This window comes from Balaenoptera borealis (assembly GCF_965194805.1).
Source record: "Balaenoptera borealis genome assembly, chromosome: 16".
NCBI lineage: Eukaryota > Metazoa > Chordata > Mammalia > Artiodactyla > Balaenopteridae > Balaenoptera > Balaenoptera borealis.
The window spans coordinates 70,491,310-70,507,517 of record NC_138872.1 but is presented as its reverse complement, the minus strand read 5'-3'; positions in this window follow the sequence as shown (position 1 = coordinate 70,507,517).

Below are 16,208 nucleotides of genomic sequence, written 5' to 3'. Positions count from 1 at the left end.
AAACCCAACACCATGTCCTGTATTAGTCAAAGTTCTTCAGAGAAACAGAACCAATAAGAGATTTATTATAGAAATTGGCTCACATGATTACAAAGGCTAAGCCCCACAATCTGCTGTCTGCAAACTGGAGAACCAAGAAAGCCAGTGGTGTAATTGAGCCTGAGTCCAAGAATTAGGGCGCTGATAGTGTAAGCACCAGTCTCAGTCAGAAGACCCAAGAACCAGGAGCCCCGATGTCCAAGGGCAGGAGAAGATGGATGTCTCAGATCAAGCAAAGAGAGCAAATTCACCTTTCCTCCGCCTTTTTGTTCTATTCAGTCTTTTAACAGATTGGATGATACCCACCTGCATTTGGGAGCTTGATCTTCTTTCCTTGTCTACTGATTCAAATGTTAATCTCTTCCAGACACACCCTCACAGAAATACGCAGAAATAATGTTTACCTGCTATGTGGGCATCCCTTAGTCAAGTTGACATATAAAATTAACCCATATGCCCTTCTTCCCCTAAACCTAAGTAATAGGAAAACAGCCTCTTGTAAGACTATCTGCTGGTTTTTCTGGTCCTCCCCATCCATTCTTCAGCTCTCCAAGCCATGCCTGGTACTCCAGGGGCTGAACCTACAGACCGCATTACCCAGACTCTCTTGCTGACCCTCTTCCCATTGAGTTCAGCTAATGAAAGACGCTTGCAGGAACTCAGAAGGCGGAAGAGGAGACAGACTGAGGTATTTTCCTCTGCTTCATCCCTGCTTTAGTGCTTTAGTACTTGTAGAGGTTCAGCCTGTCAGTGGCTCCTGCTGGGCAGAGACCCTACTCCATGGCACCACATCTTGTTGAGTGCTGTAACACCATTTTCTCAATCTGTACTTTCTGGCTTTGGGAGGTAGGGTTGATTTCCCATTTTGCTAGTCCCTTAATGCCTCGTCCTCACTTGTTGATTCCCTTTGCCCTGTCCACACCTCCATGAATCATCCTTTTATTAAAGATTTGAACCATCTGAATGGAATTCTACTTCCTGTCAGGACCACAATAGGTCACACACACAACCTCTGTGTGAAAGACATGGCCAAGTCCCTGAATCAGCCCATTCTACTTGCCCATTCATTGATATAGAGTCAGAAAGAGAGAATGAAAGGGCTCCAATGGGGTCCTTGACTTAGCTTATGTATTTAGACCTAAGGGGTGGAAAAAAGAAGAAAGAGCATCATATATAGGCAGTGCCTGTTACGACACAATGAGCCCACCTACTAGCAACCACAGACTGATCAGACTATCAACTTCTGCTGCTTTGGGCAGGAGTATGGAGCAAGAAGAAGGTGTAGGGCTTCCCTGGTGGTGCAGTGGTTAAGAATCCGCCTGCCAATGCAGGGGACATGGGTTTGAACCCTAGCCTGCGAAGATCCCACACGCCACGGAGCAACTAAGCCTGTGCACCACAACTACTGAGACTGCGCTCTAGAGCCCATGAGCCACAACTACTGAGCCTGTGCGCCACAGCTACTGAAGCCCACGCGCCTAGAGCCCATGCTCCGCAACAAGAGAAGCCACCACAGTGAGAAGCCTGCGCACCGCAAAGAGGAGTGGCCCCTGCTCGCTACAACTAGAGAAAGCCCGCTCACAGCAACGAAGACCCAATGCGGCCAAAAATAAATAAATAAATAAACAAACATTTTTTTAAAAAGAAGGTGTGTAGAAGCAAAACAGTCAAGGGGAGGAAAGTGTAAAATTCCCCTCCCCTTATACGCTACATTTTCTCCATGACAATTCTTTAAGCCATAATATATATGCCAAATAAGACCCATTGGTTGATTGATGATTGATTGATTGATATAATCCAGTACCTTCTACTGCTCTTCATTTGATATGGATTCTGGTTGCCTCACCACTTTTTCTTCACATGCTGCAAATCTTTTGGAAGGCCTACTCGCAGAATGAGAATAAGGTGCCAGGTCAGATGGGGCAAGGGGCAAGGGCAGGGGAGGCTCTCCTTTCTCATTCTGAGCTCAGCCTGCCCATGTTTGTAGTCGTTTGCCTTGTCAAAACATCACTCTAATGACTTAGAGTGTGTCTGGAGGTGAACAGAATCTCCAGGTTCTTTTCCTTTTTGAGATGTGAATAACACCTAAACCATGTTTCCTAATAGTACTATAATTGTGTGCTTGCATTCTTTAATTTAGATGTAAATTACATGTGGAGTAGAAAGCATGAACTACACTTGCACCCGCCAGTTGACTTTTCTGGATCATCCCTCTTGTTTAGATCTGGAGTTTGAGAAATTCCTTCAGTTTACACTCCTTTATGAAGGGGAAGCAAGTGCTTACCACCTGTCTGACACCATGCTAATTGTTTTACATTCATTATTTAATGGAATATGCACAACAACCTTATCAGCTGAACTGATATTACCCTACCCTACACACACACACACACACACACACATATCTTACAGATGACTAAAACAAGCATCAGAGACACGAATTGTCCAAGGTTAGAAAGTGGTGGAGCTACCATCCAGACCCCGACTGGCTAACTCTAGAGGAGAAGCTCTCAATAACTCAGCCATACTACCTTTCATGAAAATAGAATTTGGGATCCAGAGAAATCCTCTCCTGTCTCAGCTCAGTCCAGGCAAAATCAAATGGAAAACAGGATCAGTGTCCCTTGGTCTTCTCATATCAGCCAGTCAGAAGCATTCAACCTTGAAATCCCTCTTAGTAAGTTCTGAGCCTGTTTTTCTCCAATTTCCAAGGAGTTGCATTTGGCATCCAGTAAATGACTTGAATCTCTGCCATTGCTGGTTTCATTTCCATAGCCTCCTCATGAATTTTGAGAAATAGCTGGTATTTTCTCCAAAACTTACCCTCTAATCCCCTGGGGATGAGGACATAAGCCAGACAAAACTCTGTTTCCAAGCCAGACTTTACCTTCTGCCTTGGTGATTCTTGGATATGACCACCTGACCCATGCTCATTAGTTACAGAGACACTGGGGGATTCACTCACCCATACAAATGCCACCAGGGCAGAGAGGAGAGAGGTCTTGCATAAACAGCCAAACATAGAAAAATGTTTCATTCATTGTGTATTCTCCATTGATGTGTGTTTCCATGGTGACCTCTGATTATTTTTGAACCAGGAGTATTAATCCTATTGAATTTTTCTCTCCTAATAACTTAAGAAATTAATTTTCCATATTATAAAATTCAAATGAACAATCTCATAAACTAAGGTTTAGCAAGTTAAACTAATCCACCTAATGGCATTCTGGGTCCAGAAACACTGTTTTCCAGATGGGAAAGGGCAGGACCTGGTGGCAGATGGGCATGCCAGACTGCACTCTTGCTCTGATAGTTGGCTCTTTAATTACAAAAAGCTGAGGCTCTTGTAGAATTGTTAGAATCTTCCAGAAAGGGCAAGGAATGCTGAGACACACAGAGCTTTATTTTCTCCTGCTTACAGATTTTCAAAACCTGCCTGGTCAGCCTGAGTATGTCTCAACGCCTCTTTTCTTCATTCTAAGCTCATCCTTTCCCTAGTTTCTGAAACAAGAGCCAGATACCTATGAATGGATGAGTCTTAGCATTAACCTTACCCAACTGGACTCTGGAATTGGATGACTCAGGGACCATCTTTTGTGCTGCTGCCATAATATCCTTTATGAACAACTTTGGCCCAAGGCAACCCAGCTGCCTCCTAATAACAGAACAGTCTTGTTGGTCCTACATTTCCCCCCTAACCTCAATCATTTTAGCTCAGACTCTAGGATTCATTTTTCTGCTTTGGCCTCTGCCTTATTGTCCAGTTCCCTTCCATGGTGAATTTTACCATCATGATAACCATATACGTCTTGCCTTAAACTGTCTTTCATTTGCTACCCCCTTCAGGATTAGAAACATGCTATGAGAAGATTTTCTGGGCTTTTAACCAGCTGTTTTCCTGACTGCTTCCTTTCAGCTCTTTCACTGCTGTGCCTTGTCACTGTTTCAGGATGATGATGGAGATTCTTGGACACTTTGGACACAATGTGTCACCAACCTAGAAGAAAATCCAGAGTTGGACTTTGCAAATGGATCAAATCCTCCAGATCTTATTCTGTACAAGTATGTCGGTCCTTACCAGGCTCTGGGTTTATCCGCTTCCCACCTGCCGCGTTGCCATAACCACCATTATCTTCCCAACAGAAGAGCAGCATCTGAACAAAATCCACGTTGTTGGCAGTTTCAGTCCTGGTTCTTTCAGTTGTAAAGAGCAGAAACACTTGCAATACTGCTAATAAAAGTGTTGTGTTTTACGACAAGGTTGCTTGGGGGTCTCACGCTATCATGGTAGGAACCAAAATTGATCAAGCTTTGCAGAAAAAGGGGCTGCTGGGACTGAAGCATCTCAGGCTCTCATGTTAACAATTTCTCTACACTGATTGGTTTCCTTTGTTTATTCACTCATGTGGTGAGTGTCCCTTTTAACTTTGACTCATGTGTGGTCCTTAAGCAGCCACTGAGGCAGATGGGCACTTTTGCTTATATTGACTCCCTAATAAGTTTTTAACTCAATTTCCAAATCTACCCTAGAAGAGGATGCGGACAAAGTAGACAATGGCCATTCAGGACAAGGACTTTCCTGTTCTACTTTCCCATCCTAAGGCTGCAGGGATGTAGGTCAAGCTGGTCATGGACCAAGTCACAGGTCCTGATAAAGGAAAGACCAAGTTCAAGGTCTCGATGGATTACACATCTTAAAAAGCATAGGGGCTGAAGGACAAAACTTGAATCCAAAATGAAGTAATAGGAAATATTAGAGCAAGAAGTTTTGAGAGAGCAACCTTGATAGGATCTGTCTGATTGCTGCTGCCCTAGAAATTGACCCAGGAACTGAAGTACTCAGATGTGAAGCCTCACCTCCTCACAGGACCAGCACTGGGGTTAACACGTGCCAATCGGGCTTCATAAAAATTGAAGTTACAATTTCCCATAGACCATCTTTGCTTCTCATGGGCTCTCAGGTACCCCGACTTCTGAGTCATATAACTTCTAATCAGCGTGCTTATTTAGGTGAACCAGCCCCCCCCCATCAACCCACTAGGTTGTCCTCTGTGATGTCCAGATATTGTAAATATTTTCTTAAGCCACCTCTTCTCCAGTGACTCTTAGCTAGACTCTGTGTTTCAGGTAAAATCATTCAGAAGTGGGAGAAGGAGAAGGAAGAGGAGGGAGAGGAACAGAAAGAGGAGGAGGAGGAGGAGAAAAGAGCATTTGGGTTCACAATGCCACAGACACGGCGCTAGTTCATGGAGTTACAGAGGCACAAGATTAACTTTGGCCTCAATCCAGTGTGGGAGACGTAGACACCAATGTATACACCACAATGGGATCAGTGCTTTCAGAGGTTTGTTGAAAGGCTGATGGACAAGGGAGAGGAAGTGACTTACTGGGATATTCTAGGAAAGCTTAACTGAAGAGGTGACATTTGGATTGGCACTTAAAAGATGAAAAAAAAAGTGCATCAGTTAGAGAAGGCAAGAAAGACATTCTAGGTTAAAATCAACAACAACAACTTATGCCAAAGCATGGCTCTGTGAAAGAACATGACACATATTAAGCAGGACCATTTTATCTGGAAGTGACAGAAAACCCAGTTCAAACTAGCTTCAACAACAACACGACACACCCCAAATAAAAAGGGATTCACTGAGTCATGTAATTGACACATTCAGGAATATATTAGGTTCAGGAAGGACTGGATACAGGTGCTCAAACAATATCATCAAAAACCTCTGCCTCTCTCTGTCTCTCTCTCATGTTCATGGACACATTCATACTAACACACAGAATGTCTATAGCCTTCTCTCTTCACTTGTACATGCTCTTTTTTGCATCTTTCTCTGCCTTTCTTTCCCTACCATCTCTTCTATTCTAAGGCAGACTTGCCTCTGCATGGCACACAGGCGCACGCACACACACGCGCACACGCACACACACACACGCACACGCGCGCGCGCACACACACACACACACATACTTGTCTCATGCTGTGATCTTTTTCACAAACATCATATGTTTGTCTCACAAGCAATTCTCATGCACAGAGACTTTTCTCTCACTTTCTCTGTCCCTCTGTCTCTCTTTCCATCTCTCATACTGTCTCTTCCCCACTCTCTCTTTTCCTGTTTCTTTTTTCCCTTCCAAAGCTCTGTCTCTTTCCTACACAGTGATTCTCAGCTCCCTATGGGGCATTTGGAAATGGGAAAGGACAATAATTTTGTGTTTCTCTCTCTTCTCTGTCTCTCTACCAAGATACGTCTCTCTCCTCCCTCTCCCATTTACCCAGTTCAGTCTTGTCAGACCCTTCTCTGATAAATAACCAACCGAGAAAAGGTGTAATAAAGCCAGCACTGACCACAGGCCCAAGCTTTCAGCAGGAAAAATGACTCTGAGAGGCTTTTCCAGCAAGAGCCAGGCACTTACTGCCACAGCTGAGTATCTCGTTGCTCTCATTGTATCTACAAATTAATATCAACAATAACTAAAACAAAGACTTGGGAAGAAAACAAAGCCCTTCAGTCAGATAGTCTCACAAATAATTGTTTAAAGGCAAGGGGGAAAAAGTTTTAAAACTTGTAACTCTCTTTGCTGCAAACCCTCTTCTGGTATGGCTCTGCTTCCTTACCATTGGGACTTAAGTTTGACTTTCTTAAGCTTCCAAATTAACCTGTCATGATGGAGGACATTTGGAGATGACACTTGTCTACTCTCACCAGCGGACTGGCCATTCTGTAGATTTTCTATGACATCTCATTTTCTCCAAGCTAAAGCCTGAGTGGCCCAGGAAATGGATGCGTCCACAGCTGGATGTGTGTCTGGGTTTGATGATGTATGTTTCTATACGCCATTGTTGCAACGTACAAGCATCTGAGCCCTATATATGTACGTACCCCGGGGTCTACTGTTGTACCCCAGTGTTGGTGGGGACTGAGAGGAAGTGTTTCTGAGAGTATCTGTATGTGCTTCTTTGTCTGGGTTTTTGAACCAATCTGAGTGTTTGTGTGTGAACAGCATTTATTTGACTTTCGATCCAACTGGGGACATGTTATTTTGAAACTCAGTATAGAAGATATGGAGACTATTTCTTGTTTTGGAGCATCTATTCTTCCAGTGGTGAATAATCAAAATGTAATGATAATTGGGTACTTTAGCTTCTTGTGAAAGAAAAATCAAGAAGTGCACTCCTAGCGACCCCATCTTCAGAGAACAGGGTGGTCAGCTCAGGAGAGAGCCGTAAGCAGCGGGCAAGAGTCATCTGGGCTTCCCAAGGTACAATTTTAGACGTTAGAAGTGACACAAACTGAGGCTGAATTAACTGGAGAGTGTCAAGGGAGCAGGGCTGGGCACAGGGAGAGAAGGGGAAGGTTTTCTTGGCTGGGTCCAGGGGTTTTCTCTCTAGGAGCAGACACTCAATCTCTGCTAGTTGGCGCCTCTCTTTGTCCCATCGTTCAGTGAAAGCCCTTTCTGTTTTCCAAACAGAGGATTAGAAGCAAGATTTTCAAGGTCACCCACTGCACAACAAGACCCATGCTTCCCTTTCAGGCTTGTTTTCTAGAATCTGCTTGAAGTTCATGTTCTTCTGGGTGTCACCTCCAAAGAGCTCGCCTGGCTTTGTGTGTGTGTGTATCCAGGTGTGAATGCATGCACGGCTGTGCGCTGGTACCCGACTCTGGCTGAGATTATGCACATGAATAAAGATGCAGATGATGTTTGTGTGTGTGTGTGTGTGTGTGTGAGACTTTGTGCACAATTTGTCAGATGTGTGATTGGCCATGTAAGTGTGGTTTCATGAGACCATTGGTCTCTTGTGTGAGATCCTTTGTGTGACCCCACTGTGTGACAGATGATCCCATGATGCTGACTGTTAACCAAATCTGGGCCATGCTCAGTGCTACAAAGGCACAGGCACACATAGTGATTGATGTGCACACACACACACGCACACACAGATGCACAAAGGGTTCTTCCCATAGGCACAAGTCATTACCATCTCCTACCCCAACACACACTACACACAAAGATATACCCAGCTACAGAGTCACTTGCAGAAGATTTGGATACAAAAATCCAGTCTCCTCTTTCATATGCAGTGGTTCTCAAACCCCTAGGAAGCATTTGGAAATGGGGACAGGGGACAATTTTGATGATCACATGACCTGTGGGTGCTACAATACTTTGTGTCCTTGTTCAATGTATTTTGCAGCGTCATCTAGAATCGGTACATCCAAAAGGCCTGTAGTGCTGCCACCCGGAGAAAAACACACACACACACAAACACACGATTAGAGTCCCTCAAACACATACACGTACAAGACAGCCCACCTCATACAAGCATCTAAACATACACAACCATGACCCATACGACATTAGACAATGACAAACAAGGCAAGAAAAATATATAACCAGTCATATACAACAGGTAAACAAAGAATCAAGCAACGCAGACAGCTAGTGACCAACTCCATCGTACAACTGCAAATTAAAGGGAATTTAACATGTTATTCTATACCTAAAATGTAGAACCTTTTTGTAAAGCTTATCTAACCTACTGTTGTTAATACTGCTTTTTAAAATATCTCTAGAATAATGTTTCTTGATTTTTAATGTGCATACGAATCACTGTGGAATCTTGTCACCGTACAGATTCTGATTTGGTAGTCTGGATGGGGCCTGAGATTCTGCATTTCCAACAAGCTCTCAGGGTTTACTGATGCTGCTGGTCTACAAGGTTCTAAAACACTGGTTCTCAAACTTGGCTACACATTGAGGTCACCCCGGGGCAGTGTCAGGTTCCATCAGAGAATTTGATTTAATTGTCTGCGGGTGATGCCTAGTCATAGGGACTTCTCAAGTCTCCCTGGATAATTCTAACATGCAGCAAAGTTTGGGGACCACAGTTCCAGGCAACCACTCCTCCCCCTATGACATCACAGTCAGCACAAGTTTATCTCATCTGATTCCTGGTTGTACCCCTCCCACACAATCCACTTTCATGTAGCCCCAAGAGGGATGGTATCACTGATCCGATTCTGAAGCTCTCCTCCTGCTTCTGTATGCCTCATAAAGGGTGTGAACTTTATTCTACATTTGATAATATGTGAATTTCTCTTATAATAGAAGTTTTCAACCTTAGCAGCACATGAAAATCACCTGGGCCCCACCTGCAGAGATTCTAATCCAACTGAACTGAGATTCGTATTTAACAAAACAAACCACACAACATAAAATTAAAAGCTGCCCAGGCAATCCTGATGTGCAGCCAGGATGGAGACCAACTGTCTTACAATGTCAAGCCTGGACCACTCATTATGGTGAAGGCATCCGTTTTGCTGGCCCATCTCCAGCGTCCCAGCCTAATCCCCCGCCTCTTGCCTGTACCATTCCCCCCTCACCACATTTCTGGGCATTTCCGTGTATGTCCTATTGTTCCATGCCTCTGAGATTTTGCACATTATGTTCTTTTTTTCTAAATGTCTTCTCACATTTTCTGTATTTGGAAAATTCCTCTCTCCAGGGTCATCTTTTAGTGAAATCCTTTCTGACCCACCATGATAGATTTAATTATTCTTTCTTAGGGGCTACCTCTGGTCCTTTAGCATGTATCTATTATACCCCATTGTAAGTATATTATACTTACATGCATCTCATCTACCATACTAAGTCAGGAGCTCCTTGAGGGACCTGGGCTGCAGGGTGGTGTGGGGATAGAGTCTGACAGAGTCGGGCTGGGATCTCTCTTCAGTTCCTGCTTATCTGGAACTGTGGACAAGTTACTGATCTCTGTGTGGCTTGGTTTCCCCCTTTGAAAATATGAGCAAGAAAACCTGCAAGTGAGGGCTATTGTAAAGAAGGAATAGGAAATGGTACAGAGTAGGTGTTTGACAAAGGATAGATTTTACCCTTGTCCCATCACCTCTGTATCCTTTGGGCTTAGCACTCTTCCCAGAATATAGCTGGAGTCAAGGCAATTTCATCTGCCTGACCTGGAAAGTCAAAACTGGGAGCCACGCACATCATGAGGTTTGCAGTAATTTTTGGAAAATAATTTTTGGAAATGAAATGAAATTCTGAATATTCACTATAAAGGTGTTGATAATCTTTCATCTAAGAACCTCACTGGGGTGAATGCAGCCTGAGAAAATGAGAAAACAAAATGAACAAGCTGCCTGCACAAAGATGTTCATGGCTGTATTATCTATATTAATGAAAGGAAACAATATACCTGAAAGGCTTCTAAATGGACAAAATGGAATCTGTAAGGTGAATTATGGCACATCTTTATAAAGTCATGTCAATCAGTGATTTAAAAGTTCAGTACCAAAGATCTATAGAAATGCAGGGAAAATGCTATGTTCCAATATTAAATTTAAAAAGTCAAATACAAAATGATTATTATTTATCTGAATTTCATCTGCAGGTGAAAAATACTTAAAGGAAATGTGTAGAAAGGAAATAAGTCATGCTTCTATTTTATGGTTATATATTTCTTGTTTTCTCCTCATTGTTACAAAAAATAATTTATCTTAAAGTCTCTTTTTAATAAAGCCAGTCATTCTCTTTCCTCAGGTATAGAAATTGGTCTATTCTTTGCTTATGGAAAGATTTACATCAGATGAGTGCTTACAACAGATGAGAACTAGGGAATATACTTAGAAGATAAAGCTTCAGCTTGCTTCTTTGAGGAGCTATGGTTTCATGGATTAGACAGGAAGAGACATAGAAAATGATACTAAAATGTGAAAAGGAGGAAGCAGTATCAGAATAAAGGAAAATGCAAAGGATCTAGAATGGAAAGACGTGAGTCCTGGTTGCAACCTGTGTGGGTCAATTCTTATCACTCCTATTAAAACCTGCTGATGCCTCCCTGACTCTCCCAGCAAAAAGCCAATCTCCTTACAGTAGCCTCCAAAGCCCCACATGGCCTGGATCACGCCCTGTCCTCATCACGTGGCACCTTCCGCCTTGCTCACCTGGCTCCAGCCGCTCTGTTCTCTTTGCTGCAATTCCACATACCAAGCCAAGCGTGCTGGCCCTAGGGCTTTTGCAACAACTGCTTCCTCTGCCTAAAAATGCCTCTTCCCCAATGCCCAGATATCACCAACTCTCTCACTTCCCCCGCGTCTTTATTCAAAGTCTATCATTTTAATGAGGCTTTCCTTGACCATTCTCCAAAAACTCGCAACCCCTAAGCCTTCCTCTGCAATGTTCTGCTTTATTTTTTTATAGCACTCGTCACTATCAGATGTACTACGTATTTATCATGAGTTTCTGTCTCACTCCCCTAAAACTTAAGCTCCTCATGGGCAGGGATTTTTGTCAGTTTTGTTCACTTGCTGTATTGTCAGAACCTAGAATGATGCCTGGCACATCATAGGTCCTCAAGAAATATTTGCTGCATAGATAAAGGATGAGCAAGCCTCGGTGTGTTCTTCTACAAAAGGGGGCATATTGATGCTCTCCTTTCCTTGAGTCAGGATGTCAGAGCAGCTGACACCCAACAGGCACTCAGGAAACATGAGCGGAGGGTAACTATTGAGTTATCTCCGTAAAGATCAGAGGGCTGGCCCAGCAGAGCTCAACCAACCAGAAGCCCCTGTAAATGAGACAGGGTAGTAGCAAAGCCCCAGTGCCTACCTTGGAGACTCAGTGCATTTTAATGAGAAAACAGGCTTCATTGCTGCACTCAGCGACACGGGCTGTCAGCAGCCCAGGGAAGGAAAAAAAAAAAAAAGAAAAGAAAATGAAATACACTTCGGCTCTTTTTGCATCCAGGAAAGTATACGTATTTTTTTCTTTAAATAATAAAATCAGAAAAACAAAAGCAATCAGTTGAACAAGTTAGATCTAGCTCTTGTCAAAGGAAGTATTTTTTTAAGCCAATCCTAAACAACCCTCCCAATGCTGTAAAAGTCTCCAAATGGGAGACTCTTGGAGCTTGGAAAGGTCTGTCTCACCAGCGAAAATACTTCCAATAATACCCAGGAACAAGATTCATTAAAAGCTCTCTTTAGCATTATCAGCAATTTTGTTATTATCCTATGTCCTTCATAAAGTGCATCACAGGTCTCCACTGTGAATTACAAAAGGAGGAGCAAGGGAGGGATGGGAAGAAAAGCTGCCCTGGCCCCAGGGAATTGCCTTCCTGCGCTGGGAGAGTGAAAGAAAAACAAGAAGAGAGGGATCTAGGAATTTAAAGATAAATTCAAACTAGGAGAAGCAGGATCTTAAAAAAATAATAATGGTATCATGCCCCTGGGATACATTTCATGAGTAAAAGAGTTTTATGTGTCTTCCAGATGTCAGAGTAGTGACACGAAGTTTCAATAGTATTTGAGAGGGGAACTAAAAACAGAGGTCAAGGGGACCATCAGGGATTGTCAGAGGGACAGAGGGACAGTCCTTAGCGTGGAATTAGCAGTCGATCAATATTTGTTGAATTAATACATAAGTGAATGGATGGATACAAAAATGAAGCAATGAACTGCCAAAATACTCTTACATACTCATACCTGATATTATATTAGCTATCCTCAAGGAGCGCTGGATGCAATTGATGGAGTCTTCCCAAACTCGGGGGGTGGGGAAGAAAGAGTCCAGGGCAGCTGAATCCATACGGTGCAGTTAATTACCCCACAAAAGAGAGGGCTTGGTCTCATAAGAGACAGCAGAGCAGGTGCCGTAATTAAATTTCTGAGATTGGTCTAAGATAGGCAGTTAATTAGCCATAGGTTCTGGAGGAATAAAATCAATAAGCAAAGCTACTTTGTTCCCTGAAGTTCTTTCCTGAACTGTACCGCCCAAACCCTGTGTTCCTTGCGAGACTGTAAACCCATTTTCCGGTGTAGGTTAATTAGTTATCAGGCACTTACTGTGTACCCGGCATTGTGCTAAGCACTTTACATGCATGAACTTAATCCTCCTAACAGTCCCCGAGGAAAATGTGATTAAGAGCAAGGACTCCGGAGCATGGGGCCAGAATCCAGCTCTATCGCTTACGAGCTGAATGGACTTGGGCAGTTGTGCAACCTCAGTTTACACGTCTATAAAATGTGTGAGTAATAAAAGTACCTATCTGAGACACTTGTGAGGTTTAAAGAGTGAATCCATATCTAGCACTTAGAACATATCTGGCACAGAGTAAGTGCTGTAGAGGTGGTAGGTAATATTATTGCTATTACGTTGACGAGGAAACTGAGATCCAAAGAGGTGAACGTCAAACAATCATGATGCGGAAGACCTAGAATTACAACGAGGGCAATTTTGTCTCCCGCATTCACCTTCATGCTCTCCGAAAATCTGAATTCATCATATTTTTAAGTCAAGGAACCCCAAATCCTAAATCATATAAAAATAGCTCTTACATCAGCTTTTAAGCTGTTATATCACAATTTTGGGAAACTAGGAATGGAAACAGATGGGTACCAAAGATTTTTAGAAGGCAAAATCTATAGAACTTGGAGCTTTGATCGGCTGCACAGGAAGAAGGAAAGAAAGAGGTCAGTGTAGCTCCCGATTTTCTGGCCTGGATGTCTGGGAATGAAGGAGGAAGACAATGTGGGGTGATGGGCTGGGGAAAGGATGCCACGTGCCGGGTTAAACCTCTGCGTTTAAACTTTGTGTGGTACATCTTACTTACGAAGCAGCAAGATATCTGGGTCCTGATCTCAGCTTAGAATCCTGGAATAAAGCACAGATCTGAGAGTCACCAAAATATAAAAGAGGGTGAAATTGGAAATATGATTGAGGGCCCCCAGGTAGAGTCCTGAGCATGAGAGAAGCAGGGGATCCAGCAGGAAGCTCTCAGAAAATACTTAGGGGTATAGGTGGAAGGAAAGAAGCCCCAAAGTGGATTGAGATGGTCAAAATTCAAAATCAAGGGCGTGTTGCCAGTCATCTGCTCTGCCCCAGATGAAATGCATGTAATGCGTAGCAATTTAACTACGCAGTTTGGAGAGAGAGACAGAGGGATAAAGAGACCCCCACAAAGACAGGAAAGCACAGAGAGAAAAAGTAAAGAGTACTCATGAATCCACCTGAGATTTTTCTCAGTGAATGCATGTGTTCGGAATGACTATGAAACAGGACATACAAATCAGTGGCTCTCGGTTGATCTTAGATGCTACACAGTGTAGAGACATCTTGCTACCCTGAGTGATATCTAAACAAAACCACCAGCTCTATTCTGCCTTATAGTTGAGCTAAGAGATGGAGGAGCGTGGATCAGATTATGATATACTTATCTGAGGCTTTATCTCTCTAGGAAACCTGGACTCCATTATGAAATAACCATCAATGCCACAAGAGCAGGCTGGCTGAGTGGTATAATGGAGAAGAACCAGAGGAGATCTCGGACCACCCAGTGAGTATTTTGCAGCTGTTGAAGAATCGTTAGATTTTTCCCTGGAAAAGTCTGGAGTGAGAGGTTAGGCTGCTTTATCTTCCAAAACTAGTTACTGAGGTTTCAGTCACTCCAAGGGCGGGGCTCAACCCAGAGAATGGAAATTTAGCAAACACCACTGCAGACCTTATTTGCAGATAATTTGGCTTAGACAGACTTGCAAGGAGGAGGCACAGGAGGGGAAATAGAAGCATGAGATTTAGAATCAGTAAGTTAAAATCCCTCTCCTACATCATACCAGCTGTGGGATCCCAGGCAAGCCTTTTCACCCCATCTGAGTCTTGATTTTCTCTTCTTCCTGTGCAATGGCTCTATAATGTGTGTCTCTCAGTGTTGTTGGGAGGGTGCATGGTGAAGTTCTGAGTGCCTGGCCCACAGGAAGTGATCAGTTACCATTAGCCCTTCCAAGAGGACACACAGAATGACATATACCTGCAGGCTAATTGAGAATATCCATCAACCTCCTGATAAGCAGGAACTTTGTCAAGAAACCTACACATAGTACCTACTAGATGTTTTATGACGCTTTAAAATAGTAAAAAAGTTTTAAATAGAAGGAAAACCGGAAAAAGAAAATTTACAACTATTGAATGCCTATTCGGTCCATTACATTAACTCCTTTAATTCACAGAGCCACCACGAGGTGAGTAAAATCATTCCTAGTTTAAAGATAAGGATGTTAAAAGACATGGAGTCATCTACATACGGATGAGTCGGAGAGCTTGGAGCTGAACCAGGTTTGTAGGATGCCAGAGCTGACATTATCTCCGCACTGCTTCCTTAGTAACAACACTTGTTGTCACTGAGGTGTTAGTCCAAGAGGCTGGACACATGGCTGGCATTGACTTCTCTGATGCTCGGAACCATTTCCTCATTTTATTCCCATTTTATTATTCATGTTATATGTCTCTTTTTCATAAGACACTTCAAATCCTTCTTGGAATGAGATAGAATACAAATACTCTCAATTAAAAAAAAGATGTATTTATACACGTGTCTTCACGTATACCTACTCGTGCATGTAGCTATATGTGTATGTGAATGAGTGGACAACACGGCACCCAGTAGGTCTTCACTACCATGACTGCTTAACCCCTTGCTTCACTCCACTAGGGCGCTTGGTAGTTTCCACTGCAACTGATGGGAACCAGTGTAGTAGACTCCAGGCTACCTGTGCCTGCAGTCCTGTCTCCTGAATCAATGAACAGCTCTGAGTACTGGCAAAGGCTGTTTTCCAAAGGGAAAGGATTTTATTCTTCACCTGCTGGAAAATCCCCTCTCGGCTCTGGAAGGCTTCCTCACAGTCAGCGGAAATTGCAGGTCTCCGGATCCAGGCAGGAGGCAATTAGATACTGAGTGTCAGTTAGCAAATATTCCGCCCACCCAGGTCCCCCAGGATCAGGCAGATGTGCAAGATAGCAGGCAAGCCTCGTCTCACCAGGCCCCTCGCTGACTCAAGAACTCTCGCCGCAGCTGGGCATCTCTCTCACTGGGGCAGGGCTGCTGGTAGCTCCTCAGTGCCGGCAGCTCCCCGCTGCCCTGACTTCTGTTCTCCCTCCTTGCCTACTACGCTCTCCTTTCCTTATTCTTCCCTTTCACCCTCTCTGGCGATCATCCCCACCTCAGTGCACAAAACTGAGGTGCACTCTGACTTCAGTGGAAGACTGAAGGGTAATTGATTTCTCAACAGATTTATATTGAGCCCCTACTATGTTCCAGACACGATTATGGGTCCGGAAGAGCCACCTTTATGAAAAACAAAGATGGTACC